This window comes from Eptatretus burgeri, chromosome 4 (assembly GCF_056783735.1).
Source record: "Eptatretus burgeri isolate ZD-2024b chromosome 4, Ebu_testis_v1, whole genome shotgun sequence".
Taxonomy (NCBI): domain Eukaryota; kingdom Metazoa; phylum Chordata; class Myxini; order Myxiniformes; family Myxinidae; genus Eptatretus; species Eptatretus burgeri.
In genome coordinates, this window is record NC_140964.1 from 89757020 (window position 1) to 89769567 (window position 12548).

The following is a 12548-nucleotide window of genomic DNA, read 5'->3' on the forward strand; positions in this document are numbered from 1 at the left end:
CAAACACTGGACAAGGCAGTCGGAAAGCTGATATTTGTCAAGTTTACAATAATAAAACAAACTTACAAATATATACATATTTAGAAAGACTTGCCTTGTCGAGGCAATCATATAAAATTAAATTGCATGAATATGTATATTATGCATTAAAATTAATGTATGGAATGAAAATGCAAATTCGCCAGAAAGCAGAAAGAGGCATTTTAAATTACAACAAAAAGTGTCCAAGCTCGGAGTCCCCACGGCTCAAAGCTCACTCAGCCAGGACACACAGAGCGCTGGCATCAGCGACGAGATCACCTGCACCATTTCTGCAAACGGCGAGCAGGACCTGCGAATGTCCAGGGTGGACAAAGCGAGCACTGCTGCAGTCCGTGTGCCCAGGCACCACAAATGGGCCACTGGAATGGACCTGCAGACGCAGAGCAGCAGGAACTACCAGCCCAGAACCTGGGATCCTGCGCTCCCGAACATCAACATGAGACCGAGTGCGTCCCACTCCAGCATCCCGGGCACTTTGTTCGCCCTGACGGCGAGCTCACTCTGAATGCTGCTGCACGAACTACACCTACTCGGCCGCTTTTCTTCTTGGGCCTCAGTCGTCATAACAGCGTCCTTCCTCTGCGACCACCCGACTCCACCACTCCCGTGGGTCGGAACAGCCCCGACACAGCGATGCCACGGTCAAGGCACGTTCAACAGATCGGTCACAGCTTCGGCGATAAACCCAGCGAGACTTGGGCCACGTGGCTTGGAATGGCTCATCAAGCAAGATGCGTGCCCGGGCACAGCCACTCTGCACGCCACGTTCTCGAGAGGAGGCCACGGCAAAGCATCTCCCATGCGGTGACGATGGACCAAACCCAGATGTGGAAGTGATGCAACAACGTTATCATGGCGTTAATCAGCTTCCAACATGCTGCAAATTACCTCAGGACAAACCCATCTATCCCCTTTCTCACAGTCACTGTCACAACAACTTCCATGCCATCCTTAGTGCTGTCCCCTGTAGTAGTTAGTGGGAGGTTGGTCACCTCCTGGTCAGCATGAGGTGGGGTGGGGGGGGAGAGTGAATAGGGTTCCACCACCTCCTTTTCCTGCCCACCTGATAACATCACCAGATTAAGCCAGAAGCTCCTTACATGCTCATAAGCTCCTCAACCAGTCCATATCATGTCAAGATCTTTGTATAGCATGTCAAGATAGCATGTCAAGATCTTACTGAAGCATACATTCAGTAACCATAACCATTAATTTTTACACTCAGTACATTTAATGTCTTCCCATTCTCAGCTGTGACCATTTGCATGATCTTTCTCAAAGACACATGTTATTATAGTTTATAAACTAAACACAGATAACATGGTTTGAAGATTACCAAAGTAAATCACACTATTCTAACCATAACATGTCAGACAAAACTAGTATGGCACAATTTGACGTCGTGACATCGAGCAATATGCCTCCGCCCACATTATTACATTATTATAATACTTCTATCAAGTTTGATTTAAATCCCTTTAGCTGTTCCCAAGCATCACATTTTTATCTGACATGACCTCTGACCTTTGACCTCTTAATGACAAAATCTAATCAGTTCATCTTTGCATCAAAATATAGACTGAAACCAAATTTTGTCAAAATCCCATCACTGGTTCACAAGATAGCATAGTAACAGAATTTTTACCTATCGGGACCTCTGACCTTTGATCTCTTGACCCCATAATGGAATAAGTTTATCTTTGCATCATTATACTTACTCGTACCAAGTGTGACTTCGATACCTTCAGCTTTTCTTAAGTTATCGTGGTAACGAAAACCTAATAATACTTGTGGCAACTTAGTCAGTGGAGCCATAAAAAAATAAAAATAAAAATCGCTTGTCTATGAAGATGAATAAATAAATACCTAAATAATGTGAAATTTCCATAAATCACTGCCAACATCGTTATAATATTTTCTACCACAATTAACCTTCCTCCTCCCCTTCGCCCAACCCCCCCCCCCACTCCACCACCCCTCCTCTCTCTGCTGTTCCTTTTGTTCTGTTGCATCCTGATCTGTACAATGTTCTCGCTCTTCCACGAACCTTAACATTGTATAGAAGAAAAAAATTGAAAGAACTCCAGAAGTGAAACTGCACAAGGAGTACCGTACACACCATTGTTTTGAAAAAAAGAAACTTCAGGATACAGCTGGAGATGACACCAAAAACCTGAACAAAGCACATCATCATCCACTAAAAGGTGACGATTCCGTATCTTCTGTTTCATTGATATCTAATATACATACAGTAGGTTTTGCCTCGGAAATCAAATACTGTAATTAGCCAAGAAACATTCATCCTTACACCCAGATTTAATGCCAAAACCAAATATAAAAGTACAAAAACCAACCCTGAACCTTGAATAATACGCGATAAGTAAAAAGCGGTATCAACCTTGGGCATCCAACAAAGGCATGAAAAAGAGTTTCTAAGGCCTCACATAAAGGACATGTTTCAGGAATATCAGGACACATTTGGTTTAATAAAATATTTGAAGGTAAAACATGATGTGCAGTTGCTATTGCAAATCCCTTGGTACGTTTAACAATAGGTGCTTTGTAAATGACAGACAATATGATTCATATGTGAGGCCGAGTAGTCAGGTGTACCGTGTCATCCCATGTAAAATCTTTGCCAAAAGAGTTTTTTTTTTCTTTTTCTTTTTGCATGAATGTATTCTATAGGATCTCAGTAGATAGAAAAATATGGAAGGCAAAATTACTTTTCCTTTTAAAGTTTTTTTTTTTAATGGGGTTTCATGCAGACCTGTGACCAATGCCTGTATTTTCACCCGAAATGGCCAAATACGACATTAAAAAACCTATATTCACATATATATATATATATATATATATATATATATATATATATATATATATATAAATATATATTCATTCAGAAATTCCAATACAATTCAGGAATGTTCAGGAACCAAGAACCCACCTATATACCACATATTTAGTCAATAACTTAGATATCTTTAAATTTAGTGAAATAAATGCAATGTTTTTTACAGGCACCATTGCCCATCAATTGCTTATGTCTCCTCTGACCTTGAAAGGACCAAATTGGAAATGACAAACAACATGGACAACATATCATAGGATCATCTGTTCTGACCACTGAAAAGGCGTTAAACAATGCAACCACTGCCATAACAAGATGTTATTATTCACCAAGTAAAAGCCTTTTTCACATTAGCTGAACCTATTTCCCTTTCATCATTGGATGAATTACAATAGAGATTGAAAAACAAACAAATACCGTTGAAGTTGTATATTGATTTCACAAAAGATGCTTCAGTCATAAGAGTTTCACCAGCCAATTATTAATTTCTGGACCATATACAGTGCCAAAAGAAAGTTGACAACCCCCTTTCAAAATTGTCACCTTTTGTTGCCTTCTTGCCTGGAATTAAATTGCAAAAAATCAAACTTTTTTCCACATCGTAGCCCACAACTTCCAAGTGAAAAACAAATTCTACAAATTTCATGAAATTAATTGAAAACACAAAACTAGAATATCTTTGTTGGATAAATGTCCACCTCCCTTATAATAACAATTGTAAATTAGCTCAGGGGTAACAAACCACCTTCAAAATCACACACCAAGTTAATTAGCCTCCACCAGTGTTAAATTGTAATGACCCTGATTATTTCAGGATAAATTCAGCTGTTCTTGTGGGTTCCCTCTAGTGGGTAGTGCATTTCACAGCAAAGACTCAACATGAGCTCCAAAGAGCTTTCAAAATACCTCTGGAATAAAGTTGTGGAAAGGCACAGATCAGGGGATGGGCATAAAACGATTTCAAAGGTCTTGAATATCCCTTGGAGCACAGTCAAGACAATCATTAAGAAGTGCAAGGCATATGGTACCACCAAGACCCTGCCCAGATCAGGCCATCCCTCCAAACTGGATGACCAAGCAAGGCGGAGACTGATCAGAGAGGCCACCAAGAGGCCAATGGCAACTTTGAAAGAGCTACAGACCTTTATGGCAAAGACTGGTCACTGTGTGCATGTGCCAACACTATCCCAAGCACTCCACAAGTCTGGCCTGTATGGTGAGGTGGCAAGATGGAAGTCATTACTCAAAAAAAAAAAAAAAACTCCACCTGTATGCTCCATTTGAGGTATGCAAAAAAACCACTCCTGAGATTCTGAAGCCATGTGCAAAAAAGTTTTGTGGTTTGATGAAACCAAGATAGAACATTTTAACGTAAGACGGCCGCTAGATTATGTGGAGGTTTGAATAACGGCTGGTAACCCCACCCCATTCCTCTCCCTTCCACATCTCCTAATATCTCCATTCCCAACTGTTTTTTGCTTCCCTCTCTTGCCCCTCTAGTCTCCTGCTCCTTTTGTCTTATGTTACGTGTGTTAGCTCTCATACGATCCTCAACAATGATTTTTTTTTTTTAAAGAAGAAACGGCCGCTTGGGTTTAAGGGGTTAAAGAAATTCAAGATATTGACAACATATTTTGTATATAGGTAAAACTTCTTGGTTTCTTCTTGGTTAGCTTCTTGGTTTCTATATGTCACTGAATTTTTATCAGAATTTTTGAATGAATAGTTTATTTTCTTTACTTTATTTAGTAATGCAAAATGCAGAAATTTCAGGCATAAATACACATACTTGGGGTGGGAATGTTTGAGACGCCAAAAAAACTTGAAAAACTAAAACTAAAATTGCCACCCACGTTTTTCTATTTACTGACACCCGAGAGATAACATTAATGCAAACCAAAAATAAATCACTTTTTGCCAAAACTATACACAGGGTCATATTTTGGCAAAAACTATACATGTACCAGACTATAGCATGGAACATCCCTTTCCAGTGAGCCTGTGGCTCCGCAGGTCTTTGAGAAATAAGTAACTAAAGGTAACTAAAGAAAGATTAGGAAAGAGGAGAGGACTGATATAAGGTGAAACAGCCTCTATCCGTGGATCCCATTTGAAACGTGACTGTTAAAAAAACACAACAACATAGAATCGCAGAAAAGATTCTCTCGATGTACTGGGTGGACTAAATCACGGTCGGTAAGGAACCTCAGCAGCCAATTTGCACACATGTGAAGAGGGATCCCAAATGCTCAACTCTGATGAGCCCAGCATCAGTAAAACGCTGCACTTAAAAAAAGTCGCTACGGACCCCTTCAAAAATATGATTTTAAAAGATAATCCCACAAAAACGTAGGGAAGGAATATGCAATGGCATCACGATGAATGAGGCTTCAAGCAAACATTTATTTAAAAAAAAAAAAAAACATGGGGACTGACTTTGCCTCCACTCTCCATGTCCGTAATAAACAATCCCTGGCTTTAGCCAAGTATTTCAGCTTTCCTAAGCAAAGCTTCAACCCCCTGCTCCTGCTCTGTCTGCAATATGTCCCCCCCCCCATATTTCCGCAGAGCGCTCAAGGTCCGCCAATGACCCCCCTCTAGTAAAACTACTAAAATCACGAATCACCGCTCACCTTCATTCTTTCATTCCTCTTTTTCCTTACCTTTGGAATAAATTCTCAAACTCCATTGAATCCCACTCATCCCTCCAGGTCTTCAAAACAGCTGTTCACCACCACCTCTTATCTTCCCCCATCCAAAACTTCGATCTTTTCTTCCCCTGTTAATCCACCCCAAACCAACCTCCTTCAAATTCCCTGCTTTCCTTCCTGAAAGTCCCTGTAATGTCCATCTTGTATTCCCCGTGTTCCCCACCCCATCCCTCTCCCTTCCACAGATCTCCTAATGTCTCTGTTCCCCATGGTTTTGTCCTTCCCTCTCCCGCCCCTCTTGTCTGATGCCCCGTTTGCTGTGCGTTGCGTGTTAGCTCTCACACGAGCCTCGAGAATGTAGAAAAAAAAAGAAAAGAAAAGAAAGACCTTCCACAAAGTATTTCTGTACAAAAGTCTCCGAAGAGAAAGGAGGCGAAAAGCCATCACTTTGCTGATGACATCAAACAGTCCCTGTCCTCCTTTGACGACAGGCAGGCTGGGCACAACAGGCCGGATGAAACCAGCAATTTCACTTCTAAAATAGTTTTTTAAGGCTACAAGAAGGGGGCTGGAGTGCCATAAACTTGTGCAATAGCAATAGTGCCAAGAAAAAACTTCTACGTAATGAATGCCATTCCGCATCCATTTGAGTTTCGAGGGAAAGTTAAAGGAGAAGCATTTTGTCGATGCAGGTAAAGAGCTTTACTATTTTGCAAATTAATTTTGGTAGAACTCGCTAAACCAAAATTATTGGTCAACTGCAACAAGGCAAAGACATCATGATCAGAGTAAATGCTTGCACAAAGATCATATGCAAAAGCAATGATCTAAACTGGATCTGCCATTGGAAGAGGGAGGAAACCATGAAGTTGCCCATGCAACAAAATGAGCAAAGGCTCAATGGAGAGGGAGTACAAATTGGGATGGGTATGGGGCATCCTTTCCAAATGCCTCTGCTGACGACAAATGGTTGGCACAAAATATTATCCTCTTTGAGAAGGCAATAAGTATTGGTGTGCAGTATACTGTATAATAAGTGAACATAAGAACTAGATTTATCCCCAAATCCAAACTACCGTAATTCAGAAGAAAGTAAACTATGGTCAATGATATGAAAAGCTTTTTCCTGGTCTAAAAAGACCAAACCAACATTCCTCTGTTCATTGTTAGAAATATCTATCATTTCTCGAACAATAAAAATAGTATCATGCATTGCTCTTCAAAACTTGAATTGACATGACTCACCATACTCTCAATGTCATGATCCTTGCGTGGTCAAAAAACGTAGTTCTGAGCAAACATATCCATCTCGACTCTGCCTGGATAAGCACCATGAAGCATGTCAAGAAGGTGGATCTTTTAAGGCGGTGGGTATAACACCCGGTTGCCCAAAAGTATGCATCCTTGCTGTGGCCTTAACTCAGTCCTTCATTTGAAGAACGGACGTAATTCTTACTCAATAATATTAGGCCATCCCGACAACAGAAACATCAGCACCTTTCTCAGCACTGTGTCTGTTTTGGTCTGGAATGCAACTCTTCTTGAATCCACACATGTATTGGACAGGAATTCCATAAGATGCCTTGTGAAGTGGAATGCAGATCAACACATCAGTGTGGCCCAACTGCAGTCCTGGCTTGTACTTGAAATGGTAATTATATGCTGACAATGACAAATCCCAAACACTGTATCCTTCCAAATGCCTTATTAGATATTACTAAACAGAGGAGTTTCAAGAAGCTGGTCGTCATTGTTGATCGTGAATTCATACCCATAGAGATAGGAATGAAACTTTTTCACACCCCAGATTACTGACAGTGCTTCTTTCTCAAACTGTGAATCATTTGTTTCTGCTGGTGATAATGTCCTTGAAACACGTGATGGGCCACTCAGTGCCATCAATGACATGTGACGATACTGCCCCGAGACCAAAGAGTGAGGCTTTGCAGGAGAGCCCCAACGGCTTAATGCTATCATAATGCATCAAAACAGCCGATGACTGCAGCGGTTGTTTTGACTTCTCAAAAGCCTTTCGTTCAGTTGATTCCCAAATGAACTTTCTTCCTTTCTGGAGTAAGGTAATGCAAAGGTGCAAGCTTTGATGAGATGTTGGGCATAAATTTACCAAAATAGTTCAACAGCCCCAAATGTGCAGCCGCATGTCTGCTTCAGACAATCTCAGAAGCACCAGATCCAGATTGTGTGCATTATGTTGGTCATCCACCCTCGTTATCAAGATGTCGTCTTGGTAAGCACATTTGAGGAATACCTTGGGGTAATTTATCCAAGATGGATGGTGTCGAAAATATCCTGAAGGGTAGACAGGGGGTGCATCTAAAGAGTCCTCATGGGGTATTTACCGGAGTGTGCATATGGCTGTCCTCATTCAACACCACCTGCAAGAATGCATTGGACAAGTCCAGCTTTGTGAAGGTCTTACCCCCAGCGAGAGTGGAGTAAAGATCTTCAATTTGAGGTAGTGGATTATGGTAATGGTTGATGGTGACTTTGTAGTTGTTGCAGATTCATACATTCCCATCTGATTTCATAACTGGTACAATGGGAGCCACCAAATCAGAGAACTGGACAGGCTCCAGGATATTTTCACTTTCGAGTCAGCAAAGTTCAGCATTAACTTTAGCCCGCATTGAATAAGGTACGGGCAGTGGCTTGGAAAATCTCGGAATGACTTCTCCCTTCCACAAAAGTTTCCCGTTTGTGCCTTGTAAATCACACAGGTCATCCTCCCACAGGAAGGGGTAATTCTTCAGAACAGAAGCAGCCTTGTTGACATGGCAAATCTCATGCCAGGTTTCCCCAAAGGTCCGTCTATATCTTTAATTCTTTAAATATTTTAATAATTCTTTTCCTCATTCTTTAATTATTCACAATTAGCCATCCGTTCATCCATCCCTCAATGTAGACAATCCTCTGGACCAGTCGAATTACCTTCCCACATTCTTCCTTCCCTGCAGTCCTGCATTCGTCATGCGGGACAACGCTTCTCAAACACGCGTAGTACAAAGGAATGTTTGTGAGAGAGGGAGCAGAGGCGCTCCCTCACTGCACACCCACACCATGAGGGGAGGGGTGGGGGCACCCACAGCCATAATGAGGCAGGGAGTCTCCACAGTCCAATCGCTGCACCCACCCTCCTCTGACGTGCACCAATGGCAAAGATGCTCGCATGATGTTTGCTCCCTCGAAGCCATGCTTAGTGTGGCGCTTATAACAAGCCAGGACTTGGCTTGGTTCCTGGTTGTTTGTCGATACTCCAGCAATGCTGTTTGTTGATGCATGAGGAACCACTGTTGTTGATGCCCTGAGGGTGCAAGTACATCTCAGACTACCTGTCAGGGAGATTGTCTGCCAGAGTGCATGTCGTTCTGGACCCGGCTGCGCTGGGGTATGAGGTGCTTGAGCAAGTCATGCTAGGGCCGGAGGCCAGCGGCCCATGAGCCGAGGGCACAGTGAAATCCCTCGGGTGTCACACAGCCATGTACACACACCACATGCTTCCAACACAACACCCCCACTCCACCACCCAACCCCTCACCCCATAACACCCCCCTCAATATTTGGCCCAATGCAACACCACTTGGCTGTGCGAGGTAATGGAGGAGTCATCTCCATACTCTGCTTTGCTTCTTTCTCCTCACTTCTTCTCATCTCTTTCTTCCCAGAATGAATGATGGTGCCGTGTCTGTTGTCTAAGTAAGTCTGTATGACAGGGAAATATGTATTAGGGGTAAGTGTTTTCTTTGTGCCAGTCATTTGCCTTTTGCCTTTGATTGCTCGTTGATTGCCTGCTTGAAAAGCTAAAGATAGCTGTTGCTTGCTTGTAAATACATGTTTGATGATTGTGTGTGTGTTTGTGTTTGTGTTTGTGTTTGTGTTTGTGTGTGTGTGTGTGTGTGTGTGTGTGTGTGTGTGTGTGTGTGTGTGTGTGTGTGTGTGTGTGTGTGTGTGTGTGTGTGTGTGTGTGTGTAGTTGTTACATTTCCAGACTTGTTTGTCCCTTCTTTCAATGATTCGACATAGCGTGCTCATAATCGATAAGCGGGAAGTTTTTGCCCCAATGATTGGCCCCGCTCATTAACCAATGCTGCACTCACAGTTCCACTCAGCCATAAAAAGTACTCGGGTGCACGTGAAGGGAGTGGACTCAAGATCAGGTAGTTGTCCCAACAAGTATGTAATGTGGTTGTGGACTTGAGGACCCAGCTCTGTGTAATTTCTTCTTGCTGAACAACCCATCACACCTTGGAGTTATCTGTCATCCAGGAGCCTCAGGGCCGGTAGTTGCGGTGGGTCCGAGTGTGCACCTCGTGAGTCCGGTGCGTATGCTGATACGACAACAATATCATAAAAAGTGGGCTCATCGTTTGAGGGAAGAACATGGATCACCGATGATGTGGACTGGCTGCGGTTGGTCCCGGGCACCCTTAACACTGCTTGATTTACAGACCTTCCACAAATGGACTGTCTTTCCACAGGAATGGCACTTGAAATATTTGTATAAACAGGTACGACAGTCATGCAGGTCGCTGCAATGGTAACAAGGTTTCCATGTCTTCACTTGGTTTGGAGAGGTGCACTGTTGACTGGAATGCGATTTGCATTGGCTCTTCCGACACAAATGCCTGTGTGGAGGGGAGACCTTATAAATTTGCTGAGGAAGTACCTTCTTTGTCGGTACTGAAGGCCGCAGTTTGTTGAAGATCCCAGGCACTACATATGTAGCAGATTTCACACCAATACAGTTCTCGAGTGCCTTGTTGAAATCCAAGATCCTGCAGTCTGTCGTTGGCAGATGTTTTTGTTTCGCCTCGTCATTTATACCAGCCAACAAATGAACATTCAGCATGTCTGACAGTGTCGAGCTGTAGTCACAGTATTCACTGACTCTACAACGCTCAGTAACAAAACCAGAGACCGATTGACCTTGCTTGCACATGTATCTGTTAAACTTACAGCATTGCATAATGGGTGATTGCTTTGGTTGGTAATGCTGCTCTAGGAGTTCAACGAGTTCATCGAAAGTCTTCTCTGAAGGTTTGGAGGGCACAACTAAACTGCGTATTAGCAAGTTGACCTTCTTGTAAACCACGCATAGCCGAATGACTCGACGTTGATCCTCATTATGAACGTGGTTGCATCAAAGTATTGGCAGAGATGCTCTGCATTCACACTGTGGGCCCAGTAGTGCGTCTTGGGGCAAAATTCTTCAATTCTCCTGCAGGTGGTCATCACAGCACCAAAAAAAAACGAGTTTTACTGAAGAAATATTATTTATCCTCATCACCAAATATGTTGTATGTATAAATAAGTGGCAAAAAGATTGGAGAGTATTGACATTGGCAGCTTTTGTCAAAGACCTGTATTCGTTTAATGATCATATGGAAAGCAAAGGAAACATGTAACCTCAACGATAACGCGGCCTCCCTCTCAGATGCCATTTTTAAACCTCCTGAATGAAGAAGGTAACGTGACACAACTAGAACGGCCCTCGGTAGAGCGCATACCTCTGCAGGCTGAGCAGTTTACGTTTGGTAACCTACCGATGGGCTTGATCTACATCCAGACCTGAACCAACATCTAATCGGCTTGTTCATCACCTACCCAACTCATCCACTAAGTTTTGTCATTACCCGTCCGTAACTGTTTGAGATGTCATGCCGTATATCATGATTGGCCCTTTCTATCAATGGTGAAGAATCACTAAAAAATATTTATATAAATATATGTAAAATTATAGTGTCCGGATCTTCACCAAAATTGATCACCAATTTGTCCTTGTCACGCACCCAAGCCGTCCACCAAGTTTTGTCCGAATCGGTTTTGTCCACCATAACTTTTCGAGATATCCTGCTCACAGACAGACAAAGCGAGGTAACGACTGAAAAAAAAAAAAACCCCATAAATCGACCTGAGAACTCCAGCAGTTATAGGCTGCTTCGGGAATCTCATAAATACCACTATTGTTATATTCAAATTAGAGATGTAGCCAAGACATAAGTGAAGCTTTAAAAATGATCACATCATCATCAACTAAAGGGTGAGTGTCTTGAATTTTATGGCTCCTCAATAAGTATACCACAAGTTTTGTCCAGGACAACGAGAGAGAAAAGGAGAGAGAAGGGAAGGGAAGAGAAGAGAAGAGAAGAGAAGAGAAGAGAAGAGGAGAGAGGAAGAGAAGAGGAGAGGAGAGAGGAAGAGAAGAGAGAGATAGAGAGAGAGAGAGAGAGAGAGAGAGAGAGAGAGAGAGAGAGAGAGAGAGAGAGAGAGAGAGAGAGAGAGAGAGAGAGAGAGAGAGAGAGAGAGAGAGAGAGAGAGAGAGAGAAAGAGGAGAGAGGAGAGAGGAGAGAGGAGAGAGACAGAGACAGAGACAGAGAGAATCATTGGCATTGAGAGCAAAGCTGCTGTCAGTCAAGCAGTGCGGGCCCATCTGTGCTGACAGGCTGCCAAGCATGGATGGAATTGTGTTCAGAACAACACACACACACACACACACACACACACACACACACACACACACACACACACACACACACACACACACACACACACACACACACACACACACACACACACACACACACACACACACACACACCTTGAAGGATAAGGTAGAATTGTAAACAGCCAATCAACTCAATATTTGAGAAAGTCGTTCAAGCTGATGAGTCTTCAATGTCTTTGTTGTTCGATGAAAGTTGGGTTTTTTTGCTTAAGCGTCTTATTTCACGGATAGGTGCTTACAGATGGCTCGCTGCTGCTTTATATATACAGTATTTACCTAAGGTTTGGTCCATGCCTTGACTTTGCATCGCCAGATATTTTAGCATTCTGGCTCACTGTACAACTATGAAGGTTTCCTTTCACTTTGTCAGATAGAAAGAGTCGTCTCGCGAAACGTGAAATGTCCATCCTTGTGTCGTTTCATCGTTAATAAGATTGTGGCACGACTCCACCTATGTGTGGTGGGTGAACATTGCCATCTAG